The sequence below is a fragment of the Coloeus monedula genome (assembly GCF_965178545.1).
Source record: "Coloeus monedula genome assembly, chromosome: 18".
Taxonomy (NCBI): Eukaryota; Metazoa; Chordata; class Aves; order Passeriformes; family Corvidae; genus Coloeus; species Coloeus monedula.
The window spans coordinates 2,335,888-2,354,981 of record NC_138798.1 but is presented as its reverse complement, the minus strand read 5'-3'; the positions used below and the strand labels follow the sequence as shown (position 1 = coordinate 2,354,981).

Genomic DNA, 19,094 nt, shown 5'->3' with positions numbered 1-19,094 from the left:
TACACACGAGAGTCAACTGCACAGGCACTTTGATCTCTGTTCTGGTGATAACATCTTACCTGGGCCACATTCTCGGGCACTCCTGCCTGCTTGCTCACAGCAACTCTGCTGTGCCAAAAACATGAAAAGGGCAGCAAGGTTTGCAGAAAATCCCAATAAGTTATCTCCAGCAGTTCCCACAGTTAATTAAACTGTTCAATCACGCATGCTTTAAGAGTCCATGAAATTTAAAAAAAAAAACAAAAAAAACCAAAGAAATACAAAAGCTGGACAATTGGTGGAAGCAGGTTTGTTTGATCAACTCTACTCCACCTGCCAAGCAATTCTGTGGCCACAGTAACAAATCTTTTGGGAGACTCAGACCCATGTGCTGATCCTACCCTGCAGCTCCAAGTGTCCTACACCCACAGCTGCATGGCCAGGGCTAAACCATCCCCCTGCTCCACAAGCCAGAGCCTCCAAAAAAACACACCCATCCCAAGTACAATTACACACTGGGCACACCTGCCTGTACCAGAGGAGCCTGCAGCAGAGAAAAAGCTTTGCAAGGGTCAAGCCACATCCTTTGGAACAGGCTCCGACGTCAGAAAATTCTGTTGACCCAGGAAAAACAAAAGAAGCATGTGGCACGTACGTAGGAACCAAAGGATGTTGGATGAGGAACACAAAGAAGGGAGGAGGTGGAAAAAGACGATTCATCCACGGATCTGTGCTAAAGCTGGCATTACTAGGCAGTGCCTCTCCAACTGGATCAAGAAGTCCAGTAGCAGAGTATATCCTATAAACAGCAGAGAAAGGAAAAAAAAAAAAATCCAGCAAATCAGAGTAGGGAAATAGCTCATCACATCTTTTAAAGCAACAAAGAAGAAGGGAATAAAAATCCAATCAAGAATCTGATCCCAAGCCACGCTATACTCCAGTAAGAATCTTCTCTGTTTCTGGGAGCTCTGGACCATGTCCTTGCCAAAGGCTCTGCCTAGGCAATTAAAAAAAAATTTAAAGCATCAGAAACTAGAGCTCTGAAAGGTGTAACAGCACAGTGTGCAGAGCCCTGAGGATCTTCCTAACACTCGGGAGAAAGCTGCAGACATGTAAGAGGCCACATGGACAAACAGACCCTGCAAGCAAAGCAAGAACATGGTTAAGATACTCAACAAACAAAGCAAATCCCTGAAAGACCAAAAACACCAGCTAGCTCAGACTGGATATGGAACCAGGAGCAGGCAAGATCAGTGGAAACACAGATCACTCTTGTGCAAGCCAGGAAGTCAGGTAGAAACTGGAGGACAAGTGTTCAGCCACCGACTGGCAAAGTCACGGGGACTATGAAACATGGCTGGAACCCATGTAAAGCTTGTTTTTTAACTCAGGAAAGGGTAAGTTCATAGCCCTCCAACCACCACACCAGTCCTCTTCCAGAGGATTTGACACTTCCTGATTTTCAGTCTGAAACAGAAATATCCTGTCAGGAAAAAAAAAAGTCCAAATAAAAAAATCTAAACAAGGGGGTTGTACCCAGGCCATGCAACTCAGCTGCTTCCCGAACACACACCACTGTTATCTGTTTATTCTCAGCTGGAGCTTCCCCTCCATGTCCACCTCCTCCCTCCTTTCACTTACAAATTGATAATGCCATTTAAGATCTATCTGCTGGCTCTGCCCACTGCATCCTCAGCATTTAAAATAAGCTGTGACAAATGCTGGGTAAACCCAGGCACTATGAATATGGCAGAGCTGAGTGGCTGAGGGGTATTGCAGACTAGTCATATGCTTCAATATTTTGTCCCCAAGAACTCGGCCAATCCATTTAGCAATGGAGCAGGACTCTAAAAATAGACACAAGGATACACAGGAGATAAATGTACACAAGACAAAAATAAATCCCAGCCTTGTTATAATTTTAATACGGGAGCTAAACTGGGAAACGATAAATGAAGACCGTTTCCACAACTGAGTCATGAGGAAAATTTAACTCCCAACAGCCCAAGAGTGAACACAGACATTCAAAACTGGATGGGAATTTTCAGGAAGTCGGATAAGCATTAATTCTAAACTAAGTTTTTCATTATTTCAAACTACACCAAAAAGCCCAACACTTTAAAGAAGCAGACTTTAAACAACCATGCATGTTCTCAGTCATCAATTTGTGGGGCCACCATCCATCTCAAAGGGTCGCTCTCAGCTCTCTGTAAGTGATGTAGCTCCACAGCAGCTCATTTTAATCTCAGTCAGTGATTTCAAACTGAAGTTCTAATACACTCATATACATCTATAAACTCCCACATACATTTTTCCTTTATGAGTTTTAGCCTGTCTTCACTCTACATGGTTAACCACGCACCCCCGCAGCCCTGCCTTCGCTTTAGAAAACAACCTCTGGTGTTTATGAGATTAACTGTTTCCCCATGGAAATTATCTGAGGGATAACTCTTCCCTTCCCACAGGAATACCCAGAAGAGCCTCAAAGATTTCACAACCTTAAGCCCTGTGTCATCATGAGTTCTACTTTTGCATACACAAACATCTTCTGTGTGATCAAACCAGGAGGCAGAGCAGGGGCTGGGGGCCAACGTGATGCTCTGATCTGACCCCTGGCCAGATGTCTCCAGCCCAGGGTTTCAGCCAGCAGCTCTCAGACACTCCCCAAGCCTCCAGACATGGGAACCACCATGTTCCTCAGCAATCTGCCCCAGCATTCACCACCTTATCTGTCCACCCAGCACTTCCTACATGTGACCGTGTTCACAACCAGGTGCTCCACCTCTGAATGGAAGTGGCTTTGTGACTGGCCACGGTGGGGCCTCTCAAAGGGCAGCTAAAGGGGGACTCCAAACAGTCCTGGCAGTTCTCCCATCTGATTCCCCCCAAGCTCTGGCTTTGCAGCTCAACATGCACAGGATCACTACCCAGGAGGGATGTAAGAGGACCCAGAGCAGAGCCTTCAACCACATTCGAGCCCATCCTCTGCTGAATGACAACTGCTTAGCCCTGTCCTCCTCCCTTACCAGCCATCCCTGCCTGTGGCTTCAAAGCTCATTAAAAGGTCTGTCTGAGGACTAAAGACCACAGGAACATCCTTCTTCGGGTGACTCCCAAACTGTAAGGAAATCCATATTGGCAGCAGAGTAAGACTAGACCAGGCTAAATTTCCCTGCATGTTTATCTCTGCTCAAATCATCCTCATTCTCAAAAAGGAGAAAACAGTCACGTTCCAGATGGGAGAGACTTTTTATAGCAAGCCGTGGATATCTGGCACGCTTTATTGAAGGTCTTTCATCATGCACGCAAGGTCTAATGCTATCTAGTAATCTGAGGAAACATCCACGGGATTTTCAACCTCCTCTAGAAATTGAGATTCAACAGGAAACCACAAATACACCACGCAATTAATTTTTCTTTACCAAATGTTTCCAGTCATGTCGCAATTTTAACAGTAAGCAAACTATTTGGGTTCTTTCCAGTTCTTGTGCAACAATGTTCCTCATTTTTCATTTTATTTTTTAAAGAATCTGGCTGAGATTTTTTTTTTTTTTAAGAGAAGAGTTTAAAACAAGTTAGGAAGTCGGGTGAATAGATCATACTCTCCCAGTTAAATACCTACACCACCACCATCCCCCCCGCAAAGTTTCCATACCACATAGCAGACGTTTTGTACAAACAAAGTAAAGACTTTTCCCAGCTAAAAATACAGCAAGCAGCCTAAGAAATAAGAGCAGAACAACATATCTACCGACACAGGCAATGCTGAGCTATCTGAACCACATAAATAAAAGTCTCATTCAAACATTCCCCCACTCCCCTCCCAACACCATTCCAGGAGAACAAAGAAACATTAAGTCTTACTTTCCTGGTGTATATTTGATCAGACCTTCTGTTAACACAATATGACAACAGCAATGAAGGGAAGAATATCACAGCTAAACAACCGTCTACCATTCCCCTTCCTTCTGCCGAGTCCGTGCTGACGCAAGGATGGAGCAGCTGCTGTCTGTTTTTAAACAGCTCCATATTTCATAAGAAGCTGCTGATTTCTGAAAGGACAGAAAACCCAGCCAATGGCTTACAAAATAAGAACCAAATTAAAGCAATTTAGGACACACTATTTAAACACCGTGTCCGTTTGCTCAGCCTCCCTCCAGCGTACCACCGCAGCTGAAATTCCTAAGACACGCCTGTCCTCTGTCTCAGCCTGCTCCGTTATCACCACAAGCACAACTTTTAAGTATTCATCCAGCACAGAGCAGAGGACAATGGAAAATCCCTCCCACAGCTCTAGATAAAACAAATGCTTGAAGTGTGGAAGAAAACAAACTTGTGTCCAGCTTGATGCAATCACAGAAACTGCTTCACCAGATTAACATAACCCTCCCCTAGTTGTGTGTTCTGCTGCTGAGGGACGCTGTATCAACAATAAACAGACATCTGGGATGGAAAGACACTCCTTGAAGGACACAGCCCTATGTCTCAAACTTTTGAAAACTTACCCAAAAATATATTTAGCTATTGATATTAATTTATATTTAATCAGGGATGTATCAGGTATCTGGGAAGCCCCTCATCACCACTGAATTTCCACACTTGGGTCTTCTTAAAAATCTACATCATAGCATACAGGTCACTGCGTATTAGGACCTCAAAAGAAAGAGGCTTAAAGCTTTTCTGTTCTGACTCTGCAGCTCTCACTCTGGCTGTTAAGAGCAATGGCTTACACCAGGCGAGTCCCTCCCGAGGGACTGCAGACGCCTGCTGTCTCCTTTCTAGTTAATAGCTGCTGTAAGAATACTGCTTTTTTGGCTGTTTGTGACATGTTGATTAGCTTAGATAAGGGCTTGAGGAAGGAGCAGGGAGAAGAGAGCATATAGGGGGAGGCGGATTTAAAGAGAAAAAAAAAGGCTTTCATCTGCTCTAATAATTAGCAGGTCATGCTGAAAACGATCAGCATCCCTTTAACGCAACTGTGCATGAAATGTGCAGAGCCCTGCTCAGGTCACTGCACCCATGCAAATCGCTTCGTTATATCCATCACTACACCCTGTGGTTTACTAAACTTCTCTGGCTTCATAAGGACTATAGCCAAGATCCTTCTACTTCCACACTGCCACGTGGGAGATGGGGGGTTACAAGGATCTCCAACCTTGCTGCTCTGTCACAAGGGTGGTGGGCATGGAGGTGCCAAGGCCAATCAAGGACTAATTAAAGGTTTGAAAAGGACCTCCAGATTCTCTGATGAAGCAGCACAGGGGAAGCACTGCAAAACATTTGCCATTCCTGGAGAAAAAGTGGTTGCATGATCCTCCTGTTCATCACCTGGAGGTTTTCCCAGGGAAATCATCAACAAGGAAGAATGAGACTGCCCTGAACGTGACAAAAATCTTCTGTAATTCATCAGCATAGCTGCTGTCCCAGGTGTTTCTCTGCAGAGCATGTACTGACTCATGCAAAACAGTCTCCCTGCCCAAAACACACTGCCAGCTGTGGGTCCCCAGGAGCACAGCCCCTGCATCAGGCAAGCTTGACTACTACATTGAAGACACCATCTGGGACTTAGCACATAAACCCTGGTGCAAAATGAACAGTGGGGCAAGGGGGGAATTCAAAAAGCAGCAATGGAGCTCTGGTCATTTGGGCTCTGTCTCCTCCCTACATCTACCCAGGTCTTCAGAAAAGTCAGCAGTCATCTCCTGGAGGGGCAGGACCAGTTCTGCTGGAGCAGAGGCCCTTTAATAGACCTGCCCTTCTCAAAAGGAGGTGAAAAGATGATAATGACAATGACAATTCTTCCTCTGATGTACTCACATCCTTCTATTAAGGACACATTACCTCAAAGGTCAGTAATTGCCAGCCAGAGCCAGCTCTGCCTTGACAACCATCTTCAAAACGCACTGAGTGCCTGACTGTGCCCAGGACAGCGAGAGACTGCCCTCAACGTGCTGTCTGGAGAGAGGAGAATTCCCTTTGGTGGCTGTGATGGCTGCATCTTCTCAACTGTCTTTAAGTTCAGCAGCTTTCCCTCACTTCAAAATTATTCTTTGGCCTCAGCTTAATGTTTATCCCCAAACTGATACACACCTTTCAAAGCGCTGCTGTTTGAAAGAAGCCGAGAAGGATGGAAATTAAGAGATTATTTTCAATAAAGAAATGGGCTAAAACACTGTGCCCAGAGTTACCAGATGTGCCATCCTGCTTTGTGGAAACAGGAGCAACTTGCCAGGCACCACAAGGATGGAAAGGACAGGGGACAGTCCCTACAAGGAGATCAGTGGGGCACAGGGACCAAGGAAACAGCACCAAGGCTGGTCTAGGAGCAAACTGGAAACCCTTTGTAGGAATGTAAAAAACCATCACATAAGCAGCAGAGGCTGTTATCACCCAAACTCCCTCCACACATCTCAGCAAAACAGAAAACAGCAACACTGCAATGGTCACAAGAGCATCAGGGAGGAGCCAAAGCAAACTGAAGTGTAAAACACATCCCTCTGTGGTACCAACACTCACCCGGGAAAGGCGAAGCTTCATCCAAGAGGGCAGCGTGGAGCTCCTCAATGACAAACCTACAGCAATTATTAGAAAGGCATCATCCATATATAATTTTGAATTTAATTTAATTAGGCACCCTGCTAACTTCATTACTTATTTAACTGGACTGCTCATTCAATTTACATTACTACTGTTTCAGATAACTGCTCCGGGCCCCATGCAGTGGGAAATGCACGAGAAGACACATTTGGGAACGCTGTAGCCCCAAGCCACAACTGGGAATGCTGTAGCCCCTAAGCCCACACCCCCCTGACACTCAGCATTTCTCCTGGGACAAAGGCACTGACCACGCCTTAGGTTTTCTTTTTCTACCTGCATGCAAAGAAGGCCAGAAGAGCTCAAAGAGTTAAAAGAAACAGACAAAAAATCCCAGATAAAACCCCCAGATTTGTCATTTTTAATGCTTGTGTACACCAGTCAAAGCAACAGCCTCCTACACGGTTGCCAGATTCTTCTTTTTCACCTAAGAAGTACAGAAAAATAATACTCCATGGGGCTTGGGGGAATATATATCAGCACTTCACTCACCACCCAAGAGCATCTTTATAAAACCATCGTCTCCAGAAGATGACACACCAGGTCAGGACAGAAATCAAGAAAGGTCTCACGCAAGCAACTGCTCCTGCCACACGGCTGGGCCGGGGAGGTCAGCAGCCTGGAGCTGAACCTTTCACACCAAATCAAAGCCAGGAACAGAGGATCCGGCTCCCCAAAGCCTCACTGGCCAGCGTGTGCATCCTCCTTCCTACTGCTTCAGACAGTCACATCCCTCCTCGTCTGGCAGCTCTGCCTGCCCTCGCCAGCTGCTCAGACACAACAGCATTTTCCCAGGCAACTTCAGGAGTCTCCTCAGAGAAGTGAGTCCAAAGCCTCAATTCCCTGCCTGATCAGAAGGGATGCAGCAGCATGGCTGTGAAATGGAAAAGAGGAACAGCACCTCAAGCAGATTCCTGAAAGAGCCTGAAGTACGTAGGAAGATACCTCAGCCTTAGACTGCAAGGTCTGTCTCAGAAAATTCATACACATATAAAAAGATCCCTGACTGACAGGAGTAAGAGAGTGTGACATGGTACAGACACCAGCCTCAAATTAGGCGATCCTCTGTTGTGTTTGGATTGGGGTTTTTTAATTCCTTCAGCTCAACATTTCTTCTTTAAATCAAATTGCTCTGAGAATTCTGACCATCCATTTAGAAAAATAGGAATAAAAAGCTGGAGAGCAGCACAAAGCCAGGAACCCCGCAGGACACCCGTCCATTCCTTGTGCAAGAGCCCAGCTAGCAGGGAGGTGCTGCTCACCACAGTGCCTGCACAGCCTGGAATGAGCATCATTACCTCAGGCAGTGTCTTCAAGACACTTGTGACATCCATTTTTCACTCTCCAAATCAACTCCAGACCCAAAAATCACTTAAGAGCTCAAGAGTTCAATGTAATTTTTTCCAATCAATGCACAAGGCCTGTGTGAAGCATCAGAAGTTTAGAAGAGCACCTTTATGAGCAGGCCAATCCCCACTTAGCATTTTGGAATCTGCTACATGGATGGAAAAGATACAGACCACTGGTAGTTTGTTTTTTTTATTCTCAGGTTACCTGGTGAACAAAAGGACTGAAATAATCCCTACAAAGATCAACAATTCTGTCATGAAACCAACACAGTCAACAGTAGTAACACCTCAGTCACTACAAAGCCTTCAAGAAGAACCAGCATCAGAAGAAGTGATGAGTTTTCCAACTACCTCCCATAAAAATGAGACTGTCTAGCTCACAACCCCTTCTCAACTTGTCTTCAAGATGTTCAAAATGAAACCTCTCACCAAGGAAATCTAGTATTTGGTTTCGTTAGCATGCTAGTGCAGTATGGACCACTCGCCTGCTCCTTGTGAAAAGGAAGTTGCAAAGCGATTTAGGGGAAGTGTAGGGGAAGTGTAAGCACTACAGTTCCCATCAGCAGGGAAGGAGACTGTGTCTCACAGCAAAGCCATCTCTGCTGGCCTGTCCTTGTAGAGAACACCGGGAGAGGCAAAGCATTACATCAGAAGAAGGACCAGGCTTCACTTTCTGGCCAGGGACAGGGCTGAAGTGGCAATACCAGCATTATTTCAGCCTTCACAAGGTGAAGGGATCACAGACTCCACTGAAATAGAGGATCCTGGCAATTCTCATTTCCTACGGCAAACAGTTCTCAGGGGCCTCCTCCAACCTCCTCCAGCAGGAAGAGGGGAACTTTTAACACCTAATCACTGACATTTAAGAATGTGAGGCTTCAGCCATCAAGTTGACACTGCAGCAGGGAATGCAGCTAACAGGTATACAGTTGCAGGCTCCCAGAGTGTGGATTTCAATTTACAGTTTAAGAAAGAAGAGAGGAAACTAACCTACAAAACCAATCAGCGTTATCTGGGCTATTTATCCACACATACCATGTGGCCACACCATAATGTGAACACCTGTGTGGATTACACATTTCTCCTCTGCTATCAGTGTCCAAGACATGCTCACATCTGGAATCCTATATGTTTTAAATGCTACTTCTGCCTTATCCTTGGTGCCAAAATGCCCTGAGCAAGCAGCACACACATGGGGGAGGAAAGGAGCAGCAGAACAGTCAGTAAGGTACCAAAACACTTCAGGTATCAACATGATGAACACAACTTGAGGAGCAGACACCCACCAGTGTGCCTGTAGGCAGAGATGCTGTGGTTCAGAAGAAGATCACACTATGTGAAAGTTGCTGTTCTCCTGCGGCTAACAATAAAAAGCAAAGTCACACTTCTAAGTAACCCCAATGTTTGTTATTTCTGTTCCTTTGTTTGCTATGCAGAGCTCTAAAGCCAAGCAGGAGCATTTCCTGCCCAGCTAATGTCATTCACTTGTAACTCACCAACCTGGGCTTGCATCTGGACTTTTCTACGACACAGGAGTCGCAATGAGTTTCACAGGCAACCCTTGAGGCACACAGCACTCGACAACACAAAGCACCAAAACGTGCCACACGAGTCCTCTCCAAGGCTGCCCCAGCTTGGCTGCTGCCATCGAGGTCCTTTTAAAGCAAGAACTTTGCAATGCATCTCTCTCGCTGCTCTGGGAGACAGCATTAAAACACAAAGCCACACAGTGCTCATGCAAATGTTTCCATCTGCTCAGAAGAGCCTGGGTTTTTTTAAGGACAAAATAAAACCAAGCGTGTCGTGATGATCCTGTGCACAGACACTTGGGTGCCTCAATCCTTTCAGGCATCTCCAGGGATTTTCAAAGTGCCCCAAGGACACACATGTAAACAAACATTTAAAGGGAGATGCGTGTCGAGAGGTCCAGCAGCAGGTCTGTAAGACATGTTTGGCCTAAGAAGCTCAAGACAGAGGGCCATGGGAAAGCCCTCTGCCTTCAATCACATGTGGGCTGACCCTCCCAACAGCCTCACTCACACAGCCTGCCACTTGCCTTTGCCCCAGCTACCCCAGCACAGACTGGAGTGACCCCAGCTAGCCTTTCACTCTTTGCTTTCAATGTCCAGCCTTCAAAGAAACCTGACCCAAAGTCCAGCGAGGTTAATGGACAGGCACATGCTGACGTCAGCGAGGTCCCTGGATAAGGTCACTGCAGTGTTTGCCTTATCTTCAAATTGGCACTGCCTGGAAGCCAAGGAACAAAGTTAACACTGATCAGAGGTTTGCTGTCTTCACCTTTCCGAGGCCCAGCCTCTCTTCTGCACACAACCCTGGCAGGGCTCAGGTGAGAGGGCACCAGTATTAGAAAGCTTTTTCAACTATCCATAGGGATTTCTCCACATCAAGCAACCAACACGGCCAGACTTAGAGATCAAATCCTGGAGGCGAGACAACAGGCTGTGGGAAAAACTACACACAAAACGTTGATGTGCACTTCATCTCGTGAGCCAAAGTGCCAAAACCAAGTCTCTAAAACTTTTTACACTTGGGTTCCTCAAAGGTTCAAGGGTTACTCTCAGCATTGTCTACCAGTAACAGCAAACATGACCTCGTTTGAACACAGCATATAGTGTTGGAACTGGCAGTCCCAAATATTTGCCTCGTAAGGCCAGAGGTTTGCAGGGCAGTGATGTTATTTACTTTCAAGAGTTTAATTCTACCCAAGGCCATTTTTGGGCTGCACTCCAGAGACATTTACCTCCTGCAGCAGCCTACCCTGCCACAGACACCAGGAACCCAGATATTCATCAATTCCTTAGCTGAAAAAAAACCAAACCAAAAAAAGCCCCCATCATTACTAAGTTCAGCTCTTTGATAGAGACTCCCTGAAGATCCTCACGTGACAAGAGACAGGAGCTCAGAGACAAGCACTCCTCTGCTCCCATGCCAGAACACCTGTTTATTTGGATGCCAAAAAAGAGCCATCTTTCTCCTTTGCTTCTTTTGAAGATGATGGATGCATTTAGTTGGGAAGCTGAGCAGCACACAAACAGGCCTCTTTAACACCCCCACAGCCCACAAGCAAGACATGCAAAGCAGTCACTAACAAAGATCAAGTCCTCATAAGACCTGAAATATGAACGGATCATACAGAACAGCATTTCTGAGTGTTTGTGTACTAAAGCTAGTTTTCTACAGCAGCCAGAAAACACGGAGAGCCTAAGGCAGTCCCAGGCAGGACGTGCAGGCTCAGAGCGAATGTTCACACTAACAGGGAAAGAAATAGCAAACCACCCTCCTCCCCTGTAAATAAACATGTGCAGCTCAGCACAGAGGTTGCAGCTCCTCAGCCCGGCACAACCTGCCCCAGGCTGTCGGCATGGAAAGGGATGATGGTTTACAGGGTGTTAGCACAGCCTGCAGCCAAGTTTGCAGAGCCTTTACACAACACAGGCAGCACAGACAAGACAGTCCAGGGACTCGGATCAGGCTGTACTCAAATCACCCGCCCGCAACTTGGATGTAGCAACAGTCAGAAGCTTCAGGCATTTCTCAGAAGTGGCTTGCTAAGAGCAGCAATACTGGCCACTCCAGGAGTCTTAATCAGAGTTTTAAACAAGCCACTGCATTGGTAAAGGTCCACGACTGCCATAGGACCAGGACAACATGTGGCAGCAACCGCTGAACGTCCACCAGTACCTGTGGCGCTGACAAAGACAGAAGGTGCACGGTCTCCAACCAGCCCTCAGTCTACCTGTAACACCCTGAAAGAACAGTGCGGTCATTCTAGGACCCTACCTAAGGCCAGCAGTTCCTAGAGCAGAGCCTGAGGAACAAAAGCACGTTACCAAGCCACAAAACTCCACTTTACAGTGTTCACAGCATCGCACCAACTGAGCACGCCTTTAGCAAGAGAGGCTGCCAAGCTCTGCCCACACTGGTGCCGTACGCGCTTTACAGCGGTGGAGGCGTCCGTCAGCAAAGCCCATCACGGCCAAACCAAGAGAAGGTCACCAAGGGGAGGGCAGGAGCTCAGAAAATGCACAGCATTGTTGGGAAAGCAGCAGGAATGTGGCACAAAGGTAACCGCTACAGCCTAGGGCCGCCAGATGAAAGCAGGATCAATACTCCACTATGTTGTTTAACCCGTTTACTGGGGGGGAGGCGGAGATAAATGAGTATTTGAGTTGCCAGAGGGTACACTTTCACCCCAATCTGAGTCAGCCAGAGCTGAGTTCCTGCCCAGCAACACCATCGCAGCCAAGTGATTTCAGCCTTACAGTTCACTTAACCACAGAATACAAAGAGCCAGTAACCCAGCAGTCGATAATGGAATAAACTATAGGTCAGTGACCAGGAGAAAACACACCATTTAAAATTATTCCAATATTGACAGGCACAGGAAACAGGCCTGTATATTTATTTATTTGTCTTAACCAGCCTATCTGCTCAGAGGCAGCGCTGAGCCAGCTGCTAAAATTACAAGGTTAGATTCTCAAAGTCTGTGGGTGAACTGCATGATGCCAGCACACCCTTACAGCCTTCAAAGCACAGCACTGGCAAGCAGGGCCGAGTGGGCACGTGATCAGCCCCAACACAGCGTGCACACACTTGCTTATCAGAACATCAGCAGGCGAGGTTTAGGGGGTACCTGAGCACGTAGCACAGCTCTGCCAAGCTGCCTTTGAAAGCCTGGCCTGTAGCCAAAAGGGAGAGCACAAACTGATTCAAAACACTCAGCCAGGAGCCCAGCCAGGCTCATTTATAGCTCCATTTCCTCTCAAGGCTGCTTTTCCCCTAGAAAATGCTGCAATGGCAATTTGCACCTTAGGATTAAAGATCACTACAGCTCTAGCAACTAAAAGCACCCAGAAAAGCCCCTTTCCCCTCCCAAGCATAAGGAGCGTTTCTTCCACTGCACATGAGCAAAGAGAGGAGGAGGTGACACCAACTACTGCACAGGGGCACCAAGCAGGGAACATTTCAGCTGAAGTTCACAGGGTACCACAAACCAACCCTGTTTCCTCAAAATGGAACAAGACGACGTGAGTTTGGCAGGGCAGTTCAGACCAGCAGTAGGCACTGCTCCTGGCCGACCTCTTGGCTCCAATGAGTAAAGCAAAACCAGCTGCATCATGTGCACCAAGCAGAGCTCCGAGCCTGCAAGACCAAAGAAGCAGTTTGTAGGACCCGATGCTTACACCCCACCACACAAGTAAGATTAAATTACAATTACAGTTAAATTTTAACACATTCAGACACAGAGTGTCAATTCCAATTCCTCCCATTTGCACAGCTGGCTGCTGCAGTCCTTTGGCCAATCGCCTGACACTGAATGTGATCCAGAGGGCTCTCCATCCGTGCTGCCACCTTACAGCCACGGCTCCCTGCACTAACCAACCTGCCTGGGCTGAGACAGGCAGTGCCAGCAGCGTGGCACCAAAGCATCATTTCTCAACAGCAGCGAAGGGAATGCAAAGCCAAGACTGATGACTTTTCCAGGAGAGTACCAAGGAAATAAATTATACTGTTTCCAAAATCTGTTTTTCTTCAAAAATACTTGCTTACCAGAGGGGAAAGACTTCAAGGCTGAATTTAGTGCTCAGGAAAAAGACTGGATTAAGAACCCTAGAGACCACTTGCTCTGTTTTTTCTCCAGCAGAAGTGAAATAGAGCTGTGAATTCTGGCCAGGCAGATCTCCTGCACACCACTGAGGGGCAACAGGCCAACAGGAAGGGCCACAATGGAGTTCAGCTTCCCACCCCAGCCACTCCTTGGCATCTTTCTCACCACTGCTAACGAGGCCACTGTGATTCCCACCAGCAGGAGAAGCACCTGCCCATTAACAACTGGACTCCTGCCACCGCCTGGCTGCACATGTGCCCCCCCAGGCCATACGACAGCTCTGGCTGCCCACTGCCACAACTCTGAGCCTGGCAGATCCCGTCCGTGGCTGTCTGCTTCCCTCCAGAGCAGGATGAGAAAGCACAGCCTTTGTTCAGTGTCTGCTCCTTCCTCTCATTTCCTTGGGAAGCAACCAGCAGGTAAACAACACCCAGCATCTGTTTACCAACAAAGAAAACCCCCACCTTTCAGCTTTTATTTCTTTACTTCTTTTTTGTTGCTGTTGTTTTATTTTAATTCCAGTAAGTAATAAAGCCTTAACCCAGCTCAATAAAGCACTGCAGAGCCTGGCTCAGATCACTTTGGCTACAGGCAGATCAATAGCTTTCTTATATCTCTCTGCTCTGCTTGGGAGGGAAAAGGGGCCACTTCTTTCCCAGCCAAGACATCTGCACAAGGCATCTATGTGCTGTGAGCCAGGACCCCTCACGGGGAGAGCTGAAAAGAGATGAAAGAGTGCTTTGGCACAGCAGAGCCGTCTCCTCTCGCCCTCATCTCTGCTGGCACTGCCAGCACATTTATGTGGGAAAGTTTTCAAGTCCAGTTTGGCCTCCCAACCACCATCAGTTCTGCACTGCTTAGTTATTCACAGTGGAGTGGGGTGGGAGGAGGGGGGAAGAACTCTCTTGGAGCAGAGATTCAGACACTGCAGGTAGGACTGCATAGGCCTCCTGTGCTGCCTGAGCAGCTCCTGACAGAACTGATTATTCTGCACATCCATAAGCTTAAAAAATGAGCTCCAGAGGCACTGAGGAAGAAGCATACAGGAAAGCCAGCCCTGGAGTCGGGAACACCTCAGTGCAAATCCATCAGTCCTTCTCTGTCTCCCTGCCACAAAAAGGTCTGAAGGCAGTACAGAGATAAGGACAACGTGAGCAATCCCAGTGCACCCAGGTATTACAGTTCCAGAGACACCTCGAGCATATCAGCGGGCACAATCCTTCCTCCCCCAGCACACAGCAGGGACATCGCTGCACTCCAGCCCCCGAGCTCCTCCCAGGCAGAGCCACACGAGAAGCCACTGAGAACCTGTCCCAAGTCACAGGAGCACGGCTGCAGGGCAGGACATGTGTGCTGTGTGCCACAGGCAGAGCCCTCCCTGCAGCAGGGGGGTAATCCCTGAGCCCCTGGTCCACAGCAAACTGCATCACCCACCTCCCTGTGCCAGCACAGCTCTGCAGAGACAGGGCAGCATAAACCAAGTGATAACAGCCCTGCCAAAGCAACGCTTCTGACTGGACAGGCATGGGTTAACACTGGCTCACTTCCAGCCCAAAACCTCCCTGAAGATCATGGGTGGCTGCTGTTCTTTGGGGAAGAGACTGACATCCAAAAAAGCACCTGTATGAACATCCATGGGCTGGGGAGCTTTGACTTTTCGAAGCATGAGCCTGGACCAGCCTTTCGCCCACACCCATGAGCCATCCCTGGGCTGCCACCATGTTGGTCCAGGGAAACCCAGCTCCACACAGCATGCTCAGTCCTGCAGAAGAAGGGAGCCGACTTCAGATCAGTCACCAGCTACCCCAGCAGTAAATCACAAACCCCACAACTTTAAAACAACAGCTCACATAAACCCATATTCGAAACATGAACAAAGCTCTGTCAATTGCATTAGGCTCTGCCTTGTTATCCATCATGTTTACAAGACATGTGAATGCTTTCTAAAGAGCAGATGCTTTTCAAGTTTAATAATTCAACCGTTTAGAATTGAGCACTGAAAGACCCCGCACGCGAAGAAATAAATGCACGCACAACAGAAGCCTTTGCTGATTTTCAACTTTTTTCTCTTAAACAGAAACTACCAAGAATGACAGAAATGTTTGCTTCTGAAGAAATGACTGACAAGGAGGATGTCTAAGAGATGGGAAGTGTTTGAAGAAGGAAAAACAAAAACAAGATGACCCTCAAACATTCTTGCGGGACAGCTTCTGAAAGCCACATGAATAAGTAATACAGGCTTCCCTTGAAACAGCAACAGCACAAGCTTCAATGGACGACGTCACCAGGACTCGATCTCTGCTGCAGATCAAATGCCACACAGCAGGAAACAGCTGACACACAGCTCAGCCCAATTATATACAGTGCCCTTTGCATACAGGGCCTCCTCTTCATGCATCTTCAGCTCTGCTCTCTTCGCTGCCAACCAGCCCCTTGTGCCCCTTGAAGGAAAAAGGCAAAGCTGGATTTGTGCACTCTGCCATCCAGCCCAAGGGGACACAGAGCTGGCATGTCTCAGGGTGTCTAACCTACGCTCTCTCTGCACAGATGTTCAGCAGCACAAGCACAAGATGGAAAGCCACAAAACACCCCACGGCTAATCTCAACTGTGATAACATCTTCCTGGAACATGTCACTTAAGGTCTCCAAACCTCAATTTCTCTATCTGTTTAAAACAAAAAGAACAGCCAAAAAAACTTTGCCAGTGCAAGGGCTAAATGGAAAAAAAAGATTTTCCAGGTGTGCCCTGCACTCTTTGTACTCACTGTTATCAAGGCTCAGACTATGAATTGTTCAGAGCCTGAACTATTTGCATTACCTGGTGAAAACAGTGCAGTCTGTTGCTAACGCTCAATGCACGCTATTTTCTACACACCCATCTCATCATCTCAGTCATCTGCACCATGACTAGTTCTTTTACATGTACTCACACATAACCACCTAAAGTTGGCATTTACCGCATTATCACTACAGAGAAATTACTGCAGGGGACAAATTAATTACCTATGCAAAGCAGGCTGAGAATAGTCAGCAACATACTGTACCACTGAAATGCTAGACAAAGCCTCAAACAGAACTTCCCTCATGTGGAGGATTATAGGCTCTACCCACAAAGGACTCAAGTGTCTTGCCTTATCTTTTTTCCATTTAAAAGGAAACAGACTTTCCTGAAAACCTGATAGAAACATGCCTTTACAGAACAAATGCAAATGGATTAACACACTTATCAGCAGTAAGCTTGAGGGGAGGCAAAGACATACTTCTCCTTCTGCCTAGATATTCTAAGATACTTTTAATTAAATTATAGAACATCATTAGCTAATTAAATATTCTGGTCCATCGTTGCACATCCCTACACCTCCTGCTGCCTTGCAGACCCCCATGGTCTGCGAATCACAGAACTGGTCAGGTTGGAAGGGACCGTATCTGGTCCAACCTCCCCGTTCAAGCAGGGAGATTCTGAAGCACATGGGACAGGATTGCACCCAGACAGTTCTTGAGTATCTCCAGTGAAAGAGACTCCACAACCTCTCCGGGCAACCTGTTCCAGCATGTGGTCACTCACACAGTAAAGAAGTTCTTCCTCACGCTTAGGTGGAACTTCCATTCATCACTTTCTGCCTGTTGTTCTGTTGGCTGGCACCACCAAGAGAGAATCCACATAAGCATCTCAAAGACATGGGCACTATAAAGGGCATTGTAAAAGAAAATCTCACTGCTCTTCCTTCCTCTACAGGCATCTGTGCTCACTCATACTTGATTCTGGGACACAGAGAACTCCCCTTAGGTAGGGGAACCCGACTATGTTAGCAGCCTTATTAGATTCATCTTGTACACAACTATCTGAGCCCAAAGGGCAAGGGCTCAGCTGCACTTCTCTCCTGCTCCCAAGGAGATGTACAATCACAGGTACCTCCCCGTTCACCCATCGCAGGAGCATGTGACCCCCAAGGGAAGCAGAGCCCCCCAGGTCACACAAGTCCACAAGTGTCTGCACAGGCAGAAGGTCTCAAACTGTTTGGCTTTAAATGCCTTGTGCTGGCTGAGGGGTTTAACAAGTATATTCCAAAACATTGCCTTGTCACGTTCTGGATCGTCAGCGTTAAATCCTTGAGCAACCAAGTAAGAAATGAACGTGCAGACAGAGAAACGTGTCTCTGTGTTCTTCCCCTGCCTCGCCCTCTCCGTTAGCCAGTGTGTGTTTGCTTTCGCTTCTAAACTTCACTTCTCTGTGCAAACAGTCTGCTATGAGAGGTATTTACTCAGTCCACAAGTTTCCTGCATTTTTTGTCCAGCTCTAGGGCCTGATCATCAGGCATTTCCAGCTCAGAAACCCAGGCTATGAACAACTTCAGCCCTGCAGAAGTGACGCATCAGAAGCAGAGACACTTCTGCACACAGTTATCCAAGGACCAGAGCAGATGACAGGGATGCTGCGGAGGACCTCAGGGTGTCAGAGCCACGGGGCAGCCCAGCCCTTTCACCCAGGAACAAAGACACCCAAAGCACTGCATCTTTGAAGCCATGCTTTAAAAACATCAAGCAGCTGCAAATCCACAGCACCGTCTCCTCACTGCTCTGTCTGCCTACCTACTTCCAGAGAGACTCTGCCCTTGGTCATGCTTTGTAGGCTGGCCAGCTCTGAAACTCAGCCTGCTTAAAATCAGCTTTTATACCATCAGCTCTGTTCTACATCAGAACTTTACACTACACTCATCACCAGTCCATGTTCCCTGGATTCATGTGCCCAGCCTATGGAAACACAGTAACTTTCCCTTTTCCAAAGGCCTCTGACACCCACGTCTCCAAGTATTTGCTGCAGTTCTGCACGACACCGTTCCTGCACGACACCAGTACGCTGAGCAGCTTTGACCTGGAACAGCACCAAGCACACAAAGGGTCCTCAGCAGGCTCTGTATGCAACAATAATACAACAAGGAACACTCCAGTCTGACAGAAACCCAGGGGACACAAACAGTTGAGCAGGATTTGGTGGATGGAGGTTATTAGTGCATTACAAATAGAACAGAAATTCAGGAAGCAGTTATCTCCAGAAAAGAAAGATTCATTTCCTTATGATGCTTGCAAATCACACTGCTAACTTCAGATCGGAAGAGCTGGTGCTCAGTAGAATGAAATTAAGCATGTTGGATCACACAGGACACCCGAGTGGATAATAGCAGAAAATTAATGGAAGCATATGTGCCTCAGGCAGAGGACTGGAAGACCAGCAAGAGAGCTGTGCTCAACTAAACTTCACCATGATAAATGAAAGCCAGAAAACATACTGCAAATGCAGAAATATGGTGATTAGCTCTACACCGGAGGTTCAACGTCTTAAACATTAATTTGCTTTCTCCAAGAGCATCACTCCCAGCCAACATAAGCACATGTACAGTTCTCCTTCAGAGACAAAAGGGTACAGGGAAAAACAATCACAAACTTCTGGAAATCGCTGGCCTCACACAAGGATTTTATTCCTGGATCACGTCCAAAGAAAACCTTCCAAAACAACAAATGAAATGGGACTGCAGAGACAAAGC

General features: G+C 47.1%; 1 protein-coding gene across 6 annotated transcripts in view; it reads right to left on the bottom strand.

Annotated features, from left to right (window-relative positions):
• The window catches only part of NCOR2 (nuclear receptor corepressor 2), a 228,483-nt gene that overhangs the window by 180,994 nt on the left and 28,395 nt on the right, over window positions 1-19,094 (bottom strand). The gene's annotated exons all lie outside the window — the stretch shown is intronic.